At 41.7% G+C, this 23,531-nt stretch overlaps 1 non-coding gene across 1 annotated transcript; it reads right to left on the bottom strand.

Moving 5' to 3' along the window:
* Window positions 1-3,520: 3,520 nt before the first annotated feature.
* LOC113185991 (U6 spliceosomal RNA) lies at window positions 3,521-3,627 on the bottom strand. Its single transcript, XR_003301209.1, has one exon. It is a non-coding gene; the product is annotated as a U6 spliceosomal RNA (small nuclear RNA).
* Between the last annotated feature and the right edge of the window lie 19,904 nt (window positions 3,628-23,531).

Here is a 23,531-nt window from a genome sequence, read left to right as displayed (position 1 = left end):
AAGTGGCTTATCACAGCAGCAGCACTTCTAAGGGAATGCCAGCTCCCTCTCATTTTACAGGAGGAAGGCACTCACCCAGTCTTGGAGACACCAGCCAATATGCGCCTGAGTCTATTTGAATGCATCTGCCAGGACTGTCACCTGACAGCAGGATGCCTTTCTTTTCCCTATTGACCTCTCAGCCCAGTGTTTCAGAAAATCTCAGCACTGCTCTGGGAAGTGCTGGGGAAAAGAGGTGGAAGGACCTCCTGAGGCTCATTCAGGAAAATCTCAAAGGCAGAAGGTCTTTTGGAGGACTGTGGGGTTCTAGTAGGAAAGGGAGCTTTATCATTAGGGCAAATCTAGAGAAGTTAATTACTTGAATGCTGATCATGGGTCTGGTGATATGCAAAACCTTTACAGACATGCTATGCATCTTGACTGCACATGGGAATAGTTTATGGGGATTAAAAAAAATCGAATGCACACTATAATAAAATCATCATTTCTAGTGATCAGACCAAGTTATTCATTTTTTTAAAGCTCCCTAGGTAATTCCAATGCACAACTGTGCTTGAGAACCACTGTTTTGGGGACATCGTCTTAATCCTCACAACAACTCCATCTGACTGATACCAAGATGATGCCCATTTCCTAGGTAAGGAAACTGAGGCTTAAAGAAAATCCATGTTTGATCCAAGGTCAACTCAGAGACAAGAACAGGTGAGTCTGGTGCCAGAGAGCAGGCATCCAGCTTCTGGGCTCAGCCCCTTTTAGTTTTTACTATCTGAAGTTCATTCACTGGAGAAAGGTTATAGCAGGAAGAACTAGGAAGGTCACTAAAGGCACAGCTTTGGGCAGAGGATTGTGTATATTCAGGGTCTTGAATGGAGGCAGGATGCGGAGGGGGGAGAATAACATCTTTGGCTTTCTTTGGGAAAGATAGGTCCTCAGGTGATCCCATACCCCAGACCTTGCCCAGGATCTGTTGTTTGAAAGGTGACATGCAGAGAGTCAACCCAGTCACACGGGCAGCCTGAAATGATGAAATGAGCACTGGAGTAGGAGTCAGGAAATGGTCAGTCTACCCAGCTGAGCCATTGGCTGGCAGTGTCACTTTGGGCAGGTCACTGAAACCTGTTTCCTCTCCTTTGAAATAGTGGTTGAATGGAATTATCTCTTGCTTCTTCTCACATAACTTATGGCTATTTCAGGTCATGGTGTGAATATATTCACCTCTGGACTCAAATTGGAAATGATAATATTGATAAAACTAAGGCTCCAGATTGTCCAGACTCTTCTAGTAGTTTCCAGTACTACCCTGGTTATTTGTCTCCTCTCAGCCCCTCAGTTCATGTCTCGAAGGTCATTGTATAGATAGAGAACTTCAGGGCATTTGGAGAAGGAGCATAGGAGAGAATAAGGGAAGCAGTTCAAGGCCTTCAAAACACCTTAACCCAGCAAAATTAAGCAGGTTCAGAGCAGTCTTGGGGAAGGTGGGAGGAGAAAAACCAGTCTTTTTTTTTTTTTTTTTTTTTTTTTTGTACCAGGGGTTGTACCCAGGGGTGCTTAACTACTGAACTACACCCCCAGCCCTTTTTATTTAGAGACAGGGTCTCACTGAGTTGCTTAGGGTCTCTATAAGTTGCTGAGGCTGGCTTTGAACTTGTAATCCTGTCTCAGCCTCCGGAGCCACTGGGATTATACGTACCCAGTAAAAACCAGTCTTCTGAATGAGGCCTTTCTCATAGCCTCAGATTTTATCACTAGTTCCTTTCCTGGATGGGCCACAGGTTCACTAGTAATGCCTGTAAAGAGCTCAAAAGGGTAAGGCCTGAGTGGTGATTTATTATGCTGAGGAGGGCCCAGCTTGGGCATGTAAGGGCATTGTTATCCAGAGCACTTCAGCTCTCTCTGCATGTGTGTCTTGTGCCTCATTGTCCTAATTTCTGACTATTCATTAAAAGACCTGGGGAAATTTAAAAACACAGGTGTTTCTCAACTTACAATAGTGTTCTGTTTCTGTAAACTGATCATGAAAATATCGTAGGTCAAAAATGAGTTTAAGGCCTGGGGCTGGGATTGGGGCTCAGAGGTAGAGTGCTCACCTAGCAAGGGTGGGACCTGGGTTTGATTCTCAGCACCACATAAAAATAAAGGCATTGTGTTGTGTCCATCTATACCTTAAAAAAAAAAAAAGTCAAAAAAAAAAAAAGAATTTAAGGCTTGGAGCAGTGGTGTACGCCTGTACTCCCAGTGGCTCGGGAGACTGAGGCAGGAGGATTATGAGTTTAAAGCCAGTCTTAGCAAAAGTGAGGCGCTAAGCAACTCAGTGAGAGACCCTGTCTCTAAATAAAATACAAAATAGGGCTTGGGATATGGTTCAGTGATCAAGTGTCCCTGAGTTCAATCCATGGTACCCCCCCAAAAAAAGAATTTAAGGGGCTAGGGTTGAAGCTCAGTAGTAGAGTTCTTGCCTCACACATGTGAAGCACTGGGTTCAATCCTTAGTGCCACATAAAAGTAAATAAAGGTATGGTGTCCATCTGTAACTAAAAAAAATTTTTAAAAATGAATTTAACACACTTAACCTATGGAACATCCTACTTGGCAGCACTGTACACTGCAGTGTTGATTATTTCTCCTTGTGATTGTGTGAGTGGCTGGAAGCTGTGGCTGGCTACCATGGCCCAGCATCTCAAAAGAGAGTATTGTACTGTATATTGCCAGCCTGGAGAAGATGAAGAAGAAGAGATCAAAACTCAAAATTTAACTGGGGTTTCTATTGAATGTGTATCACCTTCAAACCATTACAAAGTTGAAAATGCCTAAGTTGAACCACGGTAAGGTTGGAGACTGTCAGCATGTCTGGGGCCTATCTGGATGGATGAAATCAATGGCTCAGGTGACACAAATATATGGATATGTTTTTAAAAGCTGCTTTGATTTTAATGTGCAGCTGGAGTTGACAGCAATACCTATAGAAGTTTATAGAGAGGCCATGGAGAGACCAATGGTCAGTCTGGAGCTTTGAGAAGGCAAGTCCGACTGCAGATCCAGTCCTGAAGAGGGTTGGGGAATGCCAGAGAGGACTGAGGACAGAATCTTACCGGAAGCCCAATGCCAGCAAGAGAAGGAAGAGTGATGACAAAAGAGGCTGAATTGGAGGAACTTGAGACACAGGGGGAAAAACTGGAGGGATGGTTCTCAAATGAACGTCCCATGGTCATAGAGGTCAACAGCGGCACCACCTCCAAACAGCCGATTTAAGATTAGGACTGAAAAAAAAGTCTTCCTTGGTCTTGACATCTAAGCAGTCTTGGGTGGCCCTAGCCAGAAGAATATGGTGGAGCCAGTGAGGCCGAACCGCAGTGGGTTGAGAAGGAAATGGAGGTGAGCCAAGAGAGACACTGAAAATTCTTTCAGCAAGCAAAGGACACAGCTACGATTGGGACACATCTCCTCCCCTGGGACTGTGAGCATCCCCTTACCATCCCACAGGAAACATAAAAGGAATCTGGCTGTTATTTTGTTTTATTTTTAAACTATGGAATGCCTCACGAATTTATGTCTCATCCTTGTACAGGGGCCATACTAATCTTCTCTGCATTGTTCTAATTTTACTATGTGTGCTGCCAAAGAGAGCACTGGCTGTTATTTTTGATGCCCAAGCTGAAATGGGGTTCTCCCCACAGGCACAGACACATACTCCAGCTCTCAGGGGTGCTTTACACCAGAGGGAAGCCAAGCCAAACTCGGAGCCAGAATATGAAACCTATTTAAAACATGCTTGATTCTTCTCCGAAGCAGTGTTAAACTCGGGGTAAAATAGCCCACTGCAACCAGGTGGCAAACCAAGCAAAACCAGCCATGACCCCGGGCCACAAAGATCAGTGCTAAGGCTGCCAAGCCTTCAAGGCCTGACTTTGTTGCCTAACAGGAAACCCCTGGAGCAAAACAGCCTATACTCCTCCTCCAGGATGGTTGACCACTATAAGGGAACTCAGGGAGGCTACAATGAGAGAAAACCCACAAAAACACCAAAAAAAGAAGCAGAAGCAGCCCTCTGTGAAGCCTAATGCAACCAGACACCTCGATGCTCAGAAGAGAATTTGCCCTCTTCCTTTCTCCAGCTTCTTCAGTTGCAGAGATCAGCTCTGCAAGGAGACAGGAGGGGGCAAGGGCCGGTCTGTCCCAATGCTGTCTCCCCTTCCTCCTCCTCTTTCTCCTCTAGAGGTTGCCCATTCTTATCCCAACCTGATCCTATCAGTAGCCACTTTCACCAGAGGGGCTGCTGGGGAGGACAACGCAGACTATCAGCCTTCAGCCACAGAGCTGTGCAAAGACTCTGGTGGAACTCCAATACACTGCCTGAGTAGCCTGGTAGCCTATAGTGCTAAGACAAGGGCAAAGCACAATAGCAATTACCCCTGAGTGGAGGTAACTGGAATTGTACACAAGGGGGCGCTCTCTGTCTTAACCTTGGCCTGGGGCATGTTAAGGTTATAAAAGTTCCTTGAGCCTTTAGGATTGGTGGGCTTTTTTTGTTTGCATATTTTACTGCAATAAAAAAGATGTTGCTTTTTTTTTTTAAGGCAATGACGAATATGCCCAGTTGCTCCCTGTTGCCAGGCCCCAAAATACCACATTGCTATTTCTCTCTCTTCAGGCAATGGTCTACAATTTTCCCTTTGCCCTGTAGCCACCACCATGCAATTTGCACCTCACTAATTTCCTGGCTGGATCTTAATGTTGTCTGGTCATTGCTCCACCCTCCCTGAAAGCAGTGACCTGTTGCTGGTCCTGCCCACCAGTTTGCCGTGTAGGGCTTAGGAGGTACATCTGATTGGCTATCTGTGACCTGGAAGGATCCTTCTCAGAAATTCAGCTTTAAAGAATCACAGAGGGGGGCAGATACTCCGATGACACAGAATCACGATATTGCAGCTTCTGAAAGCCTGTGTTATGAATGGAACTGAGGTGGTTTGGGAGCTGTTCTGAGCATGCCTTATATTACATTTCACTTAGGTTGGAGGGGGTGTTTCTTGGCAGGATTGCGTGATTGATGCTCTTGCTCTCCAATTTTCTGCTCACTGAAGCGTTAAAGCGGCAATCCTGAAGTCACTATAAAGCCAACAGCCTGGGCACAGAGCACTTAATTCCAATCTACAAATAAAAAGCTTTTATTACTTTCTTTCCTTCTTGTTTTGCCTTAGACCCCAAATTGTCTTTCACAGGGGTTTGCCAAAAATGTAACTGTGGCGTACTTTCGCAGGTGGCAATTAAAACAGCTGAGTTCTTCTCCCTCCATAATGAAGGGTTAGGAAGACTATATATAAGTGCTGAGTAAACACCTCAGATTCTTTATTTATGCTTCCTCATTCTTCAGGCAGGGTGGTTTAGTGGAAAAATTCACTTGGGTTAGATGTCAGGAGAGCTAGGCTCTGGTACAGATTAGCTATACGACCTCAAATAACTTATTTATAAGCTTCAAGCCTTGGTGTTCTCATCTTTATAACGAGAAGATTGCACTAGATGATGTCAAGGGTCTCTGTTGTCTTAAGTTCTAGGAATTCATGATATTGTTGCATAGCTAAACATATGTTCATCCATCTTAATTAAATGTGTTATGGTTTGTAAGAAACAATCCTGTCTACTTGGAGGTGGGTGTTCATTCATAAGCAAATATTGATTTAACAAATTCTGTGGCAGGCACACTGGCAGTTCTGTGAAAGACACAAAAATGAATACAACCAAGACCTTATTCTCAAGTATCTGTGAATATTCAAATACATATTGGATGTGGCGTTATCCCTTTTGAAACACAATAATAGTAATGAGCATGTCAACTCACTCTAAGTGGGCACGGACAAGACATAAACTCCTGTCCAAGTGATGGTCCTGTTTATGCCCTAATTGCTACAGATTACTGAAAAGTGTCTCTGAAAAGTTCTCAAAGTCCAAATATCTTGCCAGATTCTTCAAATGAATTCATTTAGAAAATTTGCTCAGTTTAAAGCGCATGCAAGTTAACATTTGATTTACTATTGATCTTAAATTGCTCAAGATCTATCTGGCCATTTTAAGCTTTTCTCTCTGTGTGTGCATGCACACATACTTGTGTATCTATTCACATTAGACATACGCATTTGTTTGTGCTTTTCATTTTAAAATTTAATAGTTACCAGCATATTTCCACTGTCAGATGCTTGTATGTCCCATGTCCCATGGACCTCCTGCCCTGACATCGGTGGAGCTGGTTATCTGTGGCAATCTTAGTCTTGCCAGATCTGTCCCCACAAAATGTTCTAAAGTTCTGGAAACAGCTTATATTTCTCTCTGGTTGAAGGTTAGGAAGGATGTTATGGTTTGGATACGAGGTGTGCCCCAAAGCTCACATGTGAGACAATGCAAGAATTTTCAGAGGTAAAATGTTTAGATTATTGACTTAACCTAATCAGTGTGTTAATCCACTGATAATTGGGCAGTCATTGTAGGCAGGTAGGGTGTGGCTGGGAGAAATAGGTCACTAGGGATGTGCCTTTGGAGTATATATATATATATATATATATATATATATATTAACTTTATTTTTTAAATTTTTTTAATATTTATTTTTCAGTTTTTGGCGGACACAACATCTTTGTTTGTATGTGGTGCTGGGGATCGAACCAGGACCTACGAATGCCAGACGGGCGTGCTACCGCTTGAACCACATCCCCAGCCCTGGAGTATATATTTTTTGTCTGTAGTGATTGGAACTCTCTGCCCTCAGCTGCCTGTTGCCATGTTTGGAGTTGCTTTCCTCCACCACACCTTTGTACCATGATGTTCTGCCTCACCTTGGGCCCAGAATGATGAAGTCAGCCATCTATGGACTGAGAACTCTGAATCTGTGAGTCCCCGAAATGTTGTTCTTGTCAAGTCTTTTGGTCATAGCAATGCAAAAGCTAACTAGAACCAAAGGAGGACCTGGAGTGAAACTGCCAGAACCCCTCCCCCTGGTCCCTTGTCACCATGGCGGCAGCATCCTCCCTCCCCAGCATTCAAAACCCTCAAGCTCTCCAAACACCACCCCTCTATCTTCCTCTAGTTTGAAAGGTTGAGACTGTGGGTGTGAATGGGTTTCAGTCTCAGCTGGCAGGAACTTTAGAGATCTCTAGAAAGCATTTGTGAGATATTGGGGGCACATAATAAAAACCCCTTCTTTGGACCCAGGAAGCCCATACTTAGAGAATCTGAGAACACCAAATCTGGAAGGGATGGCAATGAAGGACCCAAGCCCTTCACTCTAACTGGTGTCAGAACCAAAGCAGACAGGTGACACTCAGAATTACTAACTAAACCCTGTGACTCCTGATTTCTAGCCTCTTTCTGCTTTGCCACTCTGTCAGTGGTCTATACTTTAAAACCTTTATCTTGGGGCTTTTCTTCCCAGGGGAACTTTAGAAAGCAAACAAGTGCTCCAGGTATCAGAACTGGGCTCAGTCCTGGAGGGAGTTCTCTGTTCTGGCTCTAAGCTGAGCCGAGAGCCTTCCCTTCCTTATCTCCCCTGTCCCTCACTCACCCCTGACTCCTCCCATGAACCAGCTGTCCCAGATGCATCATACTCTTTTTTTTTTTTTTTTCTGGAAAATTGGATGTCAGCCCCATTAGTGTGGATGATTTTCCATGCCACAACCTGCCCTGCCCACATCTACCATCCCCGTTCCTCCAGTGTGAGTTCTCCAGCCACCGAGTCTGGGGTGCAGGCTGCCCACTACCAGAGCACACTCTCTAGGGCAGGAGAAGTGTCAGCATGTAGCACAAGCCACAGGGCAGGCAGAGTGTGTGGCGGGAGGCGTCCTCCTCAAGGACAATGGGACTTTTATTTCTGGTCTGCCTCAGCTGGCAGTCTCTCTCCTGCTCCCTTTCTCGGTTGGGCTTTGGTTTAAAGTTACCCTTTCAGGATTAGCTTGGTGTTTTCTTTCCCTTGCCACCGGGGAAGTTTCTGTTTCCGAAGTGGACCGTACAGACAGGTCAGTCACAGGCCCTCGCCTGGCCACAAGCCTCAGCCTGACAAACAGAGGCCCGCCCAGTGCTTCTTGCCGTGTAGAAAGGCACATGGTAAGATAAGCTAATCTTATAATCATGGTTCTCTGTTGGGTCTATGTAATTGTAAGCAAGTGCCCCTCTCCCCACCTACCCCACAAGGTTTTCACAGAAGATCCTGGAAGAAGCAGCAGTGTGTGGGTTTGTCTGTTTAAGCAAGCCTTGCTCCTTGCGCCTCAGTTGTATGGCTTTAGTCACCACGAAGTCTGGCCACAAAGACATCCATCCCATTTCCTTTGCTCTGAAACTCAACGAATGAAACACCCTAATATTTTTGGGTTCTCCTAAATCCAATTGAGAAGGTTCAGCTATCTATCTATCATCTCTCTATCTACCTGGGCTGGGGATGGAACCCAGGGCCTTGTGCATGCTAGGACAGAGTTCTTCCACTGAGCTACATCTCCAGCCTCCCCTTGCTTTTTTCCCTCCCAAAATACTAAGAGCTGTTGGAGGAAGAGGTTGGGAACCAGAGTCTCTGAAATCAGAGATGCTCTCTAGGAACACCAAGGCTCTGATCCCATGATCTTTACACCCTGGGAGGTTATCCAGAGCTGTTATAACATCGCCTCTGGCCCTTCTCATGGCCAAGTAGCTGGTTCCCTAGTGTTTTCTTCTTGGGGAAGCTGGGCCCCAGAGACACCCCCCAACCCAGAATCTGAGTTAGCACCAAGGAGACAGAAAAGTTAGCCCCTCGCAAGCCCAGGAGATGGTGTTAATTTCACAACACAATATCTGCACATGCCGCATGTTCATATGGTAAGAGGGAGCACTTTAAGGACAAGAGGTGGCTTACTCTGGACCTTATGTTTTTTTAAAAATTTCCTTTTAGCAGTACAAAAGCAATACCTATATAAAGCAAAGGAAACTAACGAAATCCATTCCTTTTGCCCATCCTCCCTACAGCCTCTTCCTTGGAGTAACAGTGACTAAGGTGTACATCTTTTCAGATCTGTCACTTTCAGTGATCCAGATAAATACTCCAAGGACAAGTTTTGTGTTGGTTTTGTCCCCTTGTTTTAAAATTAATTTTATTGAGATAAATTTATCTACAATAAAATACACACATTTTAAGTGTACAGTGGGATAATTTTTTTGTTTGTTTTGGTACTGGAGATTAGACCAAAGTATATTTTACCAATGAGCTACATCCCCAGTCCTTTTAATTTTATTTTTATTTTTATTGTGCAGGATCTTACTGAGTTGCTGAGGCTGGCCTCAAATTTGCTCTCCTCCTGCCTCAGCCTCCTGAGTTGCTGGGATTATAGGTGTCTACCAGTGCATCCAGCTGGGATGAGTTTTGATGCATGTATGCATGCAACCTCAAGAATGCCACCTCAATCATGACACATAACATTTCTGTCACCCACAAATTCCCTGGGGTCCCTTTGCTGACAATTCAAAATCCTAGCCTGGAACTATCACTGGTCTGCCCTCTACTATTACAGAGTAGTTTTGCCTTTTCTAGAATTTCATCTAAATGGAAGTATGCAGTATGTACTATTTGGTGTCTTTTTTTTTTTTTTTTGTATCAGCATGATGCTTTTGCGATTCATTTGTGTTGTGGTGTATAGCCCTAGTTATTTTCTATTGCTGGCTGATATTCCATTGTGTAAATATGCCATAGTTTGTTCATTCACTCTTTTGTTGGTGGACATTTGGTTGTTTCCAGTTTAAAGCTTTTATGAATTGCCTGAAAAGCTGGTATACTGTTATTCATAATCATGACAAAATCAGCATATCCAAATTTGGTTCCAAGTTATAATTCAGAGCTTAGTCATCAGAGGGTGTATCTCTAAGGCAAACATCTTTATGTAAACAAAAAGTACAGATAAGCCATCTAAACCTTGATTATAATAATGATAATGACTAACATTAAATACTTGCATGACACTTCCAATTTGCAGACTTTATTTTCAGATGCAATCTCTGGTAGATTAATAAATTGATAAGTTCCAGACTCTTGCTATGCTCTTTCTCAACCCCATCTCCTCATTCATGGTCCACAAGGAGGGACAGAACTGACTCCACTGGTACTTAGAAAACATGAAGAATTCTGTTAATAGTTTTACCCATGAAACATTGACCCATGAGCCTGCTGACACAGACCATTTAAGCCCTGATTTAGATTGAGTTCTAGGGAATTCCAAGAGGCCAAAACTATTCCAAGAGGTCTGCTATATACATATCCATTAATTGAAAAGAATCCATTAGAAAGAATCTTGGAAAAAAAATATAAAGTAAGTAGCAGCAATACATGATTTGACTTATTTGGCTGACTTATTGCAGCAATTTTGATGATAGAGGACATGCCACCCAAAAGCAAACTTATGGAGCAAACTGGTAGAATAAACTTACATATTTAAGCCTTGGAGTTCATGCTTCTAGCCAGGAATGCAATTTTCCTCTCACTCGAATTATTCATTTCCTTTTTAATAGGTCACGTCTCATTTACCTTGATTTAGCATTGGGCCAAATATGGTTATGTATTTGGTGTGGGGGAGGGAGGAGAAGGAGAGTGAACAAGAAAGAATTAGATAGGAAATATGGTGGCCCTGTTCTTAATATCCAAGTGCATGCAGGTCAGGAATCGTACCACATCTTTGATGTTTTTCCTATTGTGGAAAGAGGAAAGGGCTTTCCTGGGTTTATATGCTGGAAAGAATAACGAGGAGTACGCCTGAAAATGCTGTTTGATGAATAGTGCTTTCTTGCATGTCATCGTGAGGAAGTATCATAATGTACATTTCACCACGAGACCAAGGAGAATGTTTAAAAAGGAAACTCCACTCCAATGTGAAAAATAGACTGATCCCTACATCTGTCTACAGGATGAATAAATCACTAAACAAATATTTTAATGGCCTTAAAATACAATTTTAAGAAAGCCATTCCCTAAGGTGGTTGGAGTCATCATTAGAAAGTTTATTTTTTTTGAGTGTCTAGATTGTCACATATCCACAATTATAGTTATGACGAATTCACGGGGGGAAAAATCATATGCCCACAGCCGGTAAATGAGATAGACAGAAATAAAGTTCTGACGTGAAGAATTTCTTCACATTAGGTAAGGAAATATCACAGCTTGATATCTCAATTCTGACAGCAATTGATTTTTTAAAAATCTACCTAGACCCCTGATTTCTTTCCATATATCACCTTTATGCTACAGTTCATGTTTTACTAAAAAATCCCAAAGGTAAGCATAGCACTGAAATATTTCTTGAATAAACAAATATTTACCTTAATATAGTTCTTAACATTCTACTAGCTTTTGCGGGGGTATGCCAGGGATTAAACTCAGGGATACTTGACCATTAAGCCACATCACCAGCCCTATTTTTTGTATTTTTATTTTGTGACAAGGACTCACTGAGTTGCTTAGAACTTCACTTTTGCTGAGGCTGGCTTTGAACTCGAGATCCTCCTGCCTCAGCCTCCAGAGCTGCTGAGATTACAGGGGAATACTCATCTCTACTAACTTCTTAAACAGCATTAAAAAAAGATTTCTGTTTTTTATCACTGGCCTGGTGGATAGAGATCATTTGTAGCAGAAGTTAGGAAATCATCATTCGATGGACTAAGCTCTGCCTGGGTTTTCCTTTTGATAAATAGTTAATATTCTTTCTCATCAAATCACACATTAAAGGGCTTTGTATCTTTGAGGGAGATCTAAAATATCCTTATTTTTTCACTAAAAAAAGTAATACAAACTTGCATTACTGTGCTGAACAATGTAGAAAGTGCATCTTATGCAGATGTGATGATTCTCTTACTGAAGTCAGTGCTTGTCCGTTGTAAACCATCCTTTACAGGACAAAGTGTAACCTTCCAGTAGCTTTTCTCCCCTCTAAGTGCATAAACATTTTTTAAAAATTTAAGCAGAAAAATATATCATACTATACACATTATTTTTCAATTCGCTTTTTTTCACAATGAGATTTTTTTTTCTTTTAGGTAGTACAACTTATGTTTTATTGGTTCTTTTTAGTTACATGTAGCAGTGGAGTCCATTATGATAAAATTATCTGTGCATGGAATAGATCTTAGTCTGATTAGTGTGGGGATGGAGAATTTAATGTGATAGAACAGAGTTTCAGTCTAGCCCTTAAGGGAAAGGACCTCTTTCATTCAAGAATCCATTCAGTTAACATATGCTGAGTCTTTACTGGGTAGAGTCACTGTTCTGAGTGCCAGGAGGCAAGAGGGCAGGAATTCCTGCCTTTGTAGTTAACTTCTCTGCATCAGTTTATCATCTGGGGCCACACATTTTAGTTACTGGCTGAACATCTGATTGCAAACCTTGCTTTACACTAAACTCCAAAATATAGTAAAATAAATATAGCATCTGGTAAGACTTTATTAAATATGTTTTTGTGTATCACATGGAAGCTTAAACATGTTTTTATCTTTGAATTTAAGCTAGAATGCATTTTGTTTCCTGCAACACAGTAGAGGTGTAGTTCTTCTTGTCAATTGAGAAGATTTGCAGTCCCCCTTGTGCCACAAGTTATAACCAAATCATACCACCAACCACAAGCAAAAACATTCTTCAGGCAGAAGAGAGCCTGCACCCATTCACCACAGAGAAACTGCTGTCCTGGCTTAGACACTGTTGGAAGGGAAGGTCAGAATGTCTTAGAGAAAAAAAGATAAAACCATCTACATTTTGTTGTTGTGTGTTCTTCCTCGCCAAGCCTCCCTCTAAACCCCACTTACATCCTTCATTTCCTGGAGTCTTCCTCTTAGGAGGAAATGCAAGTTCTGGGCTAAGGAAAATATCTAGGAAGCCCTTTCTTAATGCTGTCTTTCTTCCTCACCCCTGATTAGTTATGACAAAGAGACTGAGCTCTGTCCTTCCCCCAAGGTTGCTGGCCGGGTTAATCTGTCCTCCAGGTCTTCCATGGGCAGGCAAAGTCCACCAACCAGCTGCACCACACAGAGACCTGATTGAGGCTGAGCCCTGGTAACTTGCTGGCTGAGTCAGGGTGGCATTTATGACTGCCTGCTGACCTTGCTTGGCCCACAGTAGACTGTGTGGGCATTTGTACTGTTCCAAGTGGGAACACCGCTGCCCAATTCTCAACTTTGCGCAAGAACTTTTTGAGCCCTGGCAGCTGAGATGAACTATGTGGAGGACAAAGAGGCATTTGCTGGGAACTGAAAATGAACCTCTCGTAGGTGAATCAAGGCAATTTCTCAGGTCTAGTAGGGATGGGCTGAGGTGGGGAGAGCAGCCTGTGGGAGGAGACAATCCAGCCTGGTTGCCGAGCGTCCCTGCACGTCCTTGCTGAGTTTGCCAAACTGTGAAGCTGACGGTCTTTTGATCACAAGCTGTTTCTGTAGTTAAGTCACGTGGATGATTAAGCAGCTCCAGTACTGAGTACTTACCCCTCCATACAGAACCATTGGATTTTTTACTCCCTGATGTAAGAGATGCTAAACTCTTGGCCCTGATTCCTTAGCTGTGGCAAAATCCACTATGTGTGCAGTTTCTGTTTGTGCCTGTCACACCTCCTTATGGGATGTGGGGCTAGGGAATCAGTCCTTCTGCCTATGTTCCTGCAGTTTGCTGTGTAATAAGTAATAAATTGACTTGAGCCTCACTGTCCTATGAAACTGTGGCAAGTCAACCTGCTTGCTTGCTGTATTAGCTTCCTATTGCTGCTGTAACAAATCATCACAAATTTAGTGGCTGGAAACAACACAAAGGTATTATCTTAAACTTCTGGAGGTCAGATGTCTGGTGAGCCTTATGGGGCTAAAATCAAAGTGTGGGTAGGCCTATATTCTGAAGGCTCCAGTGGAGAATCTGTTTCTCTGAGTTTTTCAGCTTCTAGAAGCTGTCTGTCTTCTTGGCTCGTAATCCCTCCTTTCCATATTCAACAGCATCACTCCAACCTCTGTGTCCATCATCCCATCTCCTTTTCCTGCCTTTGATTTTGCTTTCCTCTTACAAGGACCCTTGTGATTACATTGGGCCCACCTTGCCATCTTAAAATCCTTAATCACGTCTGCAAAGCTCCTTTTGCTGTGTAAGGACCCGGAGAGATGCGTCACTGGAGCATTCAAGGTGTGACAAGTGCCCAGGGCCGTGTGAGCTCAAGATTCTGTGTCTTTCTTTGGAGGGCGGAAGTGGGAAGACAGACTCCATTACTAACAGTTGGTCACTGGCTCTGAAAAGGACTCAAATTACTGACAGCTTAAAGTAATCAACGCAATGAAAGCCATAATTATCCCAATACTGTAAAGGTTTGGGGTTAAAAAAAAAATACAACAAAAACCAGCTCTCACGATCTGTGTCTTTCTGTCTGGGTCTCTCTGGTTACATAACAAGAAAAGGACCCGCTCAGGAATGAGTCACAGATGGCTCTGCTCAGTGTTTGCTTTGAAGTCAGTTCAACTTGATTTATCTGGTCCCTGGTTTGAGGATGGGGTGGAACAATCTGACACACAGAAGTGCCCCGGGCCCAAATGGGGGACAGAGTATCTGCTTCCTGGGTGCAAGTGCATGAAGAAGGGTTTGCCCTTGCAGCGGGCTGGCTCTGATCCCGGCTGCTTGGGGGAGAGGCGTGGAGACTGCTGCTCCCTGGCCTGCTTGGCCTGGGGTCTGCAGGGACGGTCTGAGGCTGCTTTTCACATGGCTGTGTGAAGACTGCAGCTCTAAACATGAGCCAAGCTTGGCCCCACTTGTCCTTACCAACCAGGGAGGGGCCAGACCATCTCAGCCCGGGAAGGTCAAGTGGGGCCCTGGGTTTCAGCCTTCCTTTGTGAGCCTCTGTATTTATAGCTGTTACTCTGCTCATTTTCTCTCAGGTAATTAATTACATCATCTCTCTCCAGTTTTCTGAAAGGAATAATTGACTCAAGAGGCAAGAGCGTCAAATATTTGTGGAGGGCAATGTGTGGTGCCTGAGAAGCAGCAAATGTGAGAAGGTGCTGCTGGGAATCAGAGAATCACAAAGGCCGGTGCCAGGAAATCTCTAAAGTTACCTAGCTCAGAGTCTGCTGATCCAGATGGCTACAGAGACAGAGCAAGTCCCTCAGGGTAAGAGACCTAGAGTATAAGCCTGCATGATGGCCATGGATTGGAGAATGCATACCCTTTCTGAAGGGAGACAAATCTCAATCTTCAGGATAATTTATAGACCAAAGAAAACACAATTGCAGGTTGTGTTTGACCCAAGAGTCAGCAATTTGACATGTTTGGGAGGTCCCACCCCTTCAACCTACAGATAATAAACAGATCCAGGGATCTTACCCAGTTATTGAGTAGACTGGTCTAGAACCTAAGAGATCATGGTTCCCGGACAGGGGATTTCTAGTCTGAATTTTTGCTGAGAATCTACCCCAGGGAAGCCCCTCTGCCCTGTTCCTGTATATGGAAGATGATGACAATTTGACCAAAAAAGGGCACCCATCAATTTCTACCTATTCCAGGAAAAAGTCCGTGGCAGAAACATGTCCACCCCTAACATGAAGCAACTCTCTCCTGAAGTGTCACCAAGTGGCTCATTTGCCAATTTTCAGCTAATCAAGGACTGACAAATGTGTCTGGACACCAGAAAGTCCAACATCCCACCTCAATAGAACACTTGCCCACAGGGACCATCTTGGGAGTTTCTGGAAACACACTCTCCTTTCAAAGGCATCAGCCCTGCCAAAACAAAGGTGATCTGCACAAAGGCTTATCAAGAAACAGCTGGGGTTCCTTTTGTCCCAGACCTAGTTTCAGACACTGCCCTACAGGAGAGGATGATAGTGCTCAGGGGTTTTGCCCTGGGTCTATCTGTTCCTAGCAGAGAGATGCAATCTGACCTGAAAACTGTAACTGTCTTTTCCCTGAGCTGCTGCATCTCTAGGATGGCTGCTGGCAAGTTTCTGCTCCACCTGCATTGGAGCTGCAAGAGAGGTGCAGGTGCCCATAGGGACCTGGGAATTATCTGTCTTTGGGCAGAGTACTCATCTGTTTTCTAGGCTCCCCACCCTGCTTGGCCAGGGACCCACTGCCTGACAGCATAGACTCAGCTTGGGACCTGTGATCTTCCCAGCAAACCCTGCTGTCATTCTCAACTGTGAGAAGGAGAGCACATTCAGGCAATACCCACTTTCTCAATATTTTCTATATAAGTCCGATTCCAGCAAAAGCCTTAGTGGGCAAGACAAATGTTCTCTCTTTACAATGACGATAGGCAGAATGCCATGTTACAAAAGCTAATATTTATGGAGAATTTATTATTTTCCAAGCACAGAGATGATCATCTGTATTCTTCCTCTTTAATCCCTATGAAAATCCTATAAGGTAGGCATTCTTATTCTTTTCTGTGCTAGTAATGAAATCAAGGTTCATAGAGAATAAGCAAATTGCCCAGGGTCCCACAGGAAAAGAATTCAGATTTGCACCTAGGCTTAAGCTGGACTCAATCTTGCATGGATATCTGCCTTTTGCTTTGCTCCATCTTATAGCACAGACTGTGCCCCCAAATCACTAGCCTAAGCTATACCCAGATAATGGCACTAGTATACCCAGATGGGATGAGTTTCAGGAGAGGGCAGTTACAACTCCAGTTCTTCCCAGGTCCTAAGGCATCTAACTTTTGCAGGCACCACCCACAGAATATCATCTGTTTTAATAAGCTCTATAATTCTAGTTTAAATATAAATGTTGACAATCTCGTGTGTGTGTGTGTGTGTGTGTGTGTGTGTTGGCGGGGAGTGGTAAAGAATTTCTTGCTTTACATTTTGTCTTGTGCAAGGTGGTTCAGAGAATGACTGGGAGATGATCCAAGACCTTTGATTTCAAAGATGAAGGCTAGGAAGGAATGCTGGCTGATGGCCTGGCAGGAAAGAAAGCTTGAGATTAAGACAAGAGGTTTGCCTGGGACTTGGAGGGATGGTCTCCCAAGTCTTGGAAGGGATCTGTATAAATAGCACCCCAGAAGTAGTAGAGATCTGGGTCATGCACACAGGGACCCTGAGATGGCAGAACCGGACAACCTGTCCCAAGGATGTAGACACTGATTCCTGTAACTTTGAGACCCTCAATGACAGCCCCCAGGACAAAGCTAGGCACAGAGAAAAGGAGATTCTAAGGGAGTCACACTCTGTGAAATGGACAGTGGTGACTGGCAGATGAGAACAAAGGCCTAGTGCCCAGAAAGTTCAAAAATTCTTACAAAAGGGGGATGCAGAACCCCAAAAATGTCTGATTCCGGAAATTCCCAATACTTAGGAGAGTAGGTGCATAGACCAGATTTATTTTTATTTAGGAAAATAAATGTGACATTTCTTTCAATTTGAATGTCATGGAACAATTCATATCATATGTTTATTCTGTCTCCTTTCCAATTCTTCCCATTTTTTTCAAGCTCCCAATTTTTTCCAAATTGAGTTTGATAGATTAGTCAAGAGGGTACAGAAAGGGGCTCAGAATTCACACCAGCCAACCCAATCATTTTTCTGGTCCCCTCGCATGATGTAGCTTATATACAAATGTCATGTGTGCATTTAGCTGCCTCATCTGTGTGTGGTCCATTTTTCTAAACCATGGATTAAGCTCCTCCTAAATAGGAACCAGATCTTTTCTTTGTATTTAAAACCCTATCTTATAATGGTCAGCACAGAACCCAACACCTAGAGAATGTTTGTAAATGTGGAGAGAAATGTGTTTAGGTTTGGAATGACCTTTGTGCCATTAAAATAGATGTCTTTTCTGGGTCTGCCCCTATAATGACAGATCTGCCCTGACAGTGGGCATTAATTCCCAACCAACTGTGATTTGAACACAAAGCTGGGATGTTGTGCTGGAAGCATGATAATCAGAAATTGCCTGACACCTCTGTAGACAAGGCGTGCTCTGGATGGTGTTAGCACCTTTCCATCTTCTCCTTGCCTTGCCAGACCCTCCCCTGGCTCAGTGGAGAGAGAACTACTGTAGAATCCAAGATACTTGAGCTTGCATGAATTCTTTGGGTGAATTCCTTAGCCTCTCTTAACTTTTGTTTCTTGGTCTTTAAAATGGGAAAAAGGAGTATTTCCATGAAGGAATTTTTAAGAGGATTAAAAGATACTGAAGCAAAATCCCTGGCATGGAGACAGGGTTTGTCATTGATGACATCTTTCCTCACCCACCACTGGCTTTTCCGTAGTCATTCCTTGAAGGTCAGACCACAATCCAGAAATGTACCAAAACAAGGGGAAAGGAGGCCTTGCAAGCATTACAGAGGAAAGGAAAGACCTGGAGACTGACCCAGGCTGACTCAGGACCCTCACACTGGAAAAAGAAAACAAAGACTTAGGACCAGGATTATAGCCCATTGGGGGACTACAAGTTGTGTCTCCTTAGGCCTTCCACTGAGAGCCCTGGATCCTGCTTACCTCCACTACAGACAGCCACCTAGTGTGACAGAAGGTAAGATCTTCAATCGGATTTTGAATTTGTGTTCTTCCACTTACTGCCTTATGATCTTGAACAAGTCGGATGACCTATCTGGGATTATTTTATTATCTGTAAAATACATTGTATGAAGCCCCCCACACAATGCCAACATAGAATCAGTGTTCAGAAGCATTTTGTATTATAATGTGGCGGTGAAGAGGCGCCGAGCTCTGAACCTCACTCTCACTGTGCTCAAGTAACCATCCTACAAATGTTGCACTTTCTTCCTCTGCAAATTGTGACAGCAATATATGCACTTTTCCTCCAGAAGATCTGAGAGAGGAATTCAGGAGCAAAGAGTTTACCTGGAAGGTTATCCTAGGAAATACTGGTAGGGAAATAGAGAAGTGAGACAGGGAAGGGGAGGGCCATAAAGGGCAGCTGGAGGGAGGTCCTTTACACTGGGGAACTTAGGGACAATATGTAGGATATACCTTAGAGTTACCCCGGCTAAGTGGCAAAAATGGTGGGGTGTTTGTCAACCAAGTTCCCATATGTTATTTGGTTGAGAGCTTTACCCAAGCAGTGTAGCATTCATCCTCCCAGCGTCCTGTATGCAGTCTGAGTGTGCTCCTGCATCCAGGTTATTCAGGCAGAGAACTTCAAGTGTCTGCCATAACAGGCTGCATTATAGAAGAGAGTGGGAGGGGAGATGGATAGGTCACCAGTGGCATCTGCTTCACTACCTCATGAATTGTTAGAATAAATTAACACAATAAATATGTCAATTTCTTAGAACAATGCCTGGTGTGGGTTAATTGCTGTCTCAAAGCACATTCAACTAAACAGGATCAAATAATCTAAATCATATTTAAAAGCATTATGTGGATGCTCTTACTATCTCTTATCTAATGGAAGGGAAGAAGGAGGAAATAGCAATTCAACAAATATTTACAATGATCCCACCATGTTTGTGAGGTGCTGTGTTCTCCTAGTAATCAACAGAAATGAACAGCTTATATATCTGAGATAGGCTCTACTCACACCACTTCCTCCTAAGCATATTTGGTTATTATATCTTTTAAAATATATTTTATCTTTCTCATCCTTATAATGTATAGTTGTGATTATTTGTAATCTTTTAAAAACCATAGATAAGATATAAGTTACCCAAACTATGGAGATAGGCAAAACTCACTTTCTAATTCTATCAATTATGAACCAGTAAAACTCTATGTTATTAGCCTAGTTCTTACTCTTAACTATGAATGGAGCATTAAGAGTCAACCGACATTTGGGAAAAGTCAAGATCACAAAAGAGAACCAAAAGATATAGATAGAATAACCTACAGGAGAAGGAACGGATATTACACAGAAGATAAAAAAGAATCTTTAAAATTGTGTACCTCTACATGTTGAGAAATGCAACAAGTTATCCTAACCACAAAACAATAATAAGTTGCTATAGAAAAGGAAGCAAATGGAATCGTAACAAGATTTCTAGGATATTAAAAACAATTAACAATAAAAAAGTAGCTAATAGAAGACAAGATAAAATTTGAAAAATTTCCCAAAATTTAGGGCAAAAGATTTAAAAAATAGAAAATATGAGGAAAATAAGAGATCCAAATGAAGTATCAGATGAGAAGGTCAAATATCCACCTGAAGATGAATCATCCACATGAGTTCTAGGAAAAAATCGTATAGCAGAAGAAAGGATAATTTTCCTTTAAATACATTTGTAAATTCTTTGTACCCTTCTTTTCAAATGGTGGAGCTTAATTTCCCTCTCCTTGGATGTGGAAAGGACTTAGTGATTCACTCTAATGAATATAATGTAATATTTTGACATATCCAGTGCTTGGTCAAGATACTGCCTTTTATGCTTTCCTCTCTCTGATAGTTCACCTGTTGGAAGCTGGTGCCATATTCTAAGGATATTCAAATAGCTTGCAGAAAAGTCCCATGTGGAGAAGAATAGAAATCTCTAGCAACAGTGAAAAAGCCACCTTGAAACAGGATTATTCAGCTCTAAGCAAATCTTTAGACGACTGTAGCCTTGTACATCTTAATTGTAACCTTATAGGAAATCCCAAACCAGCAAACTTCTGAATTTCTAAATCACAGAAGCTGTAAAAGATAGTAAATGTTATGTTTGTTTTAAAGTCCCTGAGGAAGAAGTCCAGCTCCATAAATGAAAGAAATTTTCAACAATGATTTGAGATACCTTCAAGTAGTGGGGTTTCTGCCAGTATTTGAGCATAGGCCAGATGCCCATTTGTTGTTAGGGATGCTGAAGAATCTGTCATAAAATCTTTGCACTAAATATACTCCAGGTCAAACTCAAAGATTCTACTGTTTTTTCTTATCAAGGCTGTGTTCTTATTCATCCAACATTTCATAAAGACCTACTATATGTTAGGCACTTTATGTGGTGTTTTGGATAGAAAGATGAAAAACATAATCAGTCTCTTTACTTAACAAGGGTACTGTCTAAACAATAACAAAACAAAACTCCAACATAATGTTTTCATGGAAACTTTAGCTGAATCAATGGCTGGAGTAATACTATCCACAATTGACCAAAGGATAGAGCTTTCTTCTTCCATGAGTTAAGGATACACTATTTACTTCACATACACCATTATTTTTGTTATCACAACCTCATGCAGTAGGTATTTGAGATTAATTTGCCAAAATCTCATAGCTAATGACATACCAAATTTCAAGCTTGAGTTTGGACTCTTCCTATAAAAACACAGTGATGCAATGGAATATTACTCAGCATTAAAAAAGAATAAAATTATGGTATTTGCAGGTAAATGGATGGAGCTGGAGAACATCATGCTAAGCAAGTAAGCCAATCCCAAGAAAAACAAAGACTGAATGTTCTCTCCATAAGTGGATGCTGCTCCATAATGGGGTGAGGGGCATGGGGAAAATGGAGGAACTTTGGGCAAAGGAGAGGACAGGGTGGTGCGGAGGCATGGGGTCAGGAAAGATGGTGGAAGGAGATGGACATCATTATCCTAGGTACATGTATGACTGCACATACAGTGTGAAGCTACATTGTGTACAGCCAGAAAAATGAAAAGTTGTGCTGCAATTGTGTACAATGAATCAAAATGCAGTCTACTGTCATATATACCTAATTAAAATTAATTAATTAATAAAAACACCCACAGTGATGTTTATTTTTCTTAAATTCTTGGTTCACAGATCACTCAGCATTTTAGCATGCAAATACTGTATATATTCTGCTAGATTCACAACTTTTTCACTTTGAGTTGTATTTTGTCTTTAATTTTGATGTCCATTTGTCCACTTGTTCATTGTTAGTATACAGAAATACAATTTAATTTTGTACATTCATCTATATTGCATCCTACAACCTTACTACTTCTAGTATATATATTTTTTTCAAATTCCTTGGGATTTTCTATGCAGATAATCCTATAATCTTCAAATAGGATAGTTGTATTTATTTCTTTTTGTTTGTATGTCTTTTATTTCTTTTCTTGCCTAATTGCATTTGCAAGTTCTAAACCTCCAGTGCTATGTTGAAAAACAGCAGTGAGAGTGAATATCATTGTCTTGTTCCTAATATTCTAGGCAAAATATTTAAGTCTTTCAACATTAAATATATTGTTATCTGAAGGATTTTTTTTGTAGATGCTATTTATCCAGTTGAGAAAGTTCCTTTTAGTTTTTTTTCTGTGTTTTAGCATGAAACATGATAAAACTTGTCAAATTCTTTCATGAAATTTTTTGAGATGATCATGTGGTTTTTGTCCTTTGTTTTATTAGCATGGTAGATTACTTTGATTGGTTTTTCAAATATTGAACTAGTCTTGCATCCTTGGAATAAAGTCCACATGGTCCTCGTGTATAATTCTTTTTATAGGTTGCTAAATTCCACTTGCAAGTATTCTGTTAAGGTTTCACATCTGTATTCATAACTGATGTTTATATGTAGTTTCCTTCTTCCTTCCCTGCCTGCCTCCCTGTCCGCCTCCCCAGTCTCTTTCTCTTTCTCTCTTTTCATTTTTCAGTGTCTTTGACTGTTTTGGATATCAGGGCAATATCAGCTTCATAAAATGAGTTACAAAGGGTCCCTCTTCTTTATTTTCTGGAAAAAAAAATAATGTGAAATTGATGTCAATTCTTCTTTAAAAATTTGGTCCAATTACCCAGTGAAACCATATGGACCTAAAACTCTCTCTTTAATAATGTATTCATTTTCTTTAATGGCTATATGGCTATTCAAATTATCTATATCGTATTAGATGACTCATGGAAATTTGTGTTTTTTGAATCGTCAGTTCATTTTTTCCCCCTAAGTTGTCAAGTGTGTGTGTGTGTGTGTGTGCAGTTATTCAAAGTATATCCTCATCTTCTTTTGACATTTACAAGGCCTTCAGTGATATCCCAATGAGGAATGCATTCTTGATATTGGTAATTTGTTTCTTCTTCCTTTTTTCTTTGTCAGTCTTATTAATATTATGTTTATTTATTATTTTTTTCCCAGGAAATATCTTTGTTTCATTGATTTTTTTCTTTATTGTTTTGCTATTTCCAATTTTGTTGACTTCTGTTTATCTTTAATGTCTTTGCTCTTCCTTTGCTCTAGGTTTATTTTGTTTCTCTTTTTTTAGGTTCTTGAGGTGAAAGTTTAGATTATTTCCTAAAAATCTTGTGATGTATATATTTAGTATTATAAGTTTTCTGCTCAGCATTGCTTTACTATATCTTATAGATTTTGACATGTATTTTTATTTTCATTCAGTTCCATGTCTTAATTATTTAAACCTTCGGTTTTACTGACTTTTTTTTAAAACATCACACCAGCAGGATAAAAAGAGGTAGTCATCACCTTTCACCAACAGGTGGAGGGGACAGCTTTCCCCTTGGCCTCTGTTGATATTGAGGTAGAGAGTACTGGATGGAAGTGTGAGATCTGGGTCCTTGTGGTGTCTGCTGAGACAAAGGTGGGGAGCCTTGTTATCCCTGGGCACTTGTGAAAGTCCTGACTCTCCACTTGGCCTCTTCTGACATGACCCAAGTGGGGAAGAGGAAGGGTGCCTTG

This window comes from Urocitellus parryii, chromosome 1 (genome assembly GCF_045843805.1).
Source record: "Urocitellus parryii isolate mUroPar1 chromosome 1, mUroPar1.hap1, whole genome shotgun sequence".
Taxonomy (NCBI): Eukaryota; Metazoa; Chordata; class Mammalia; order Rodentia; family Sciuridae; genus Urocitellus; species Urocitellus parryii.
This window is presented reverse-complemented; position numbering and strand designations above follow the sequence as displayed.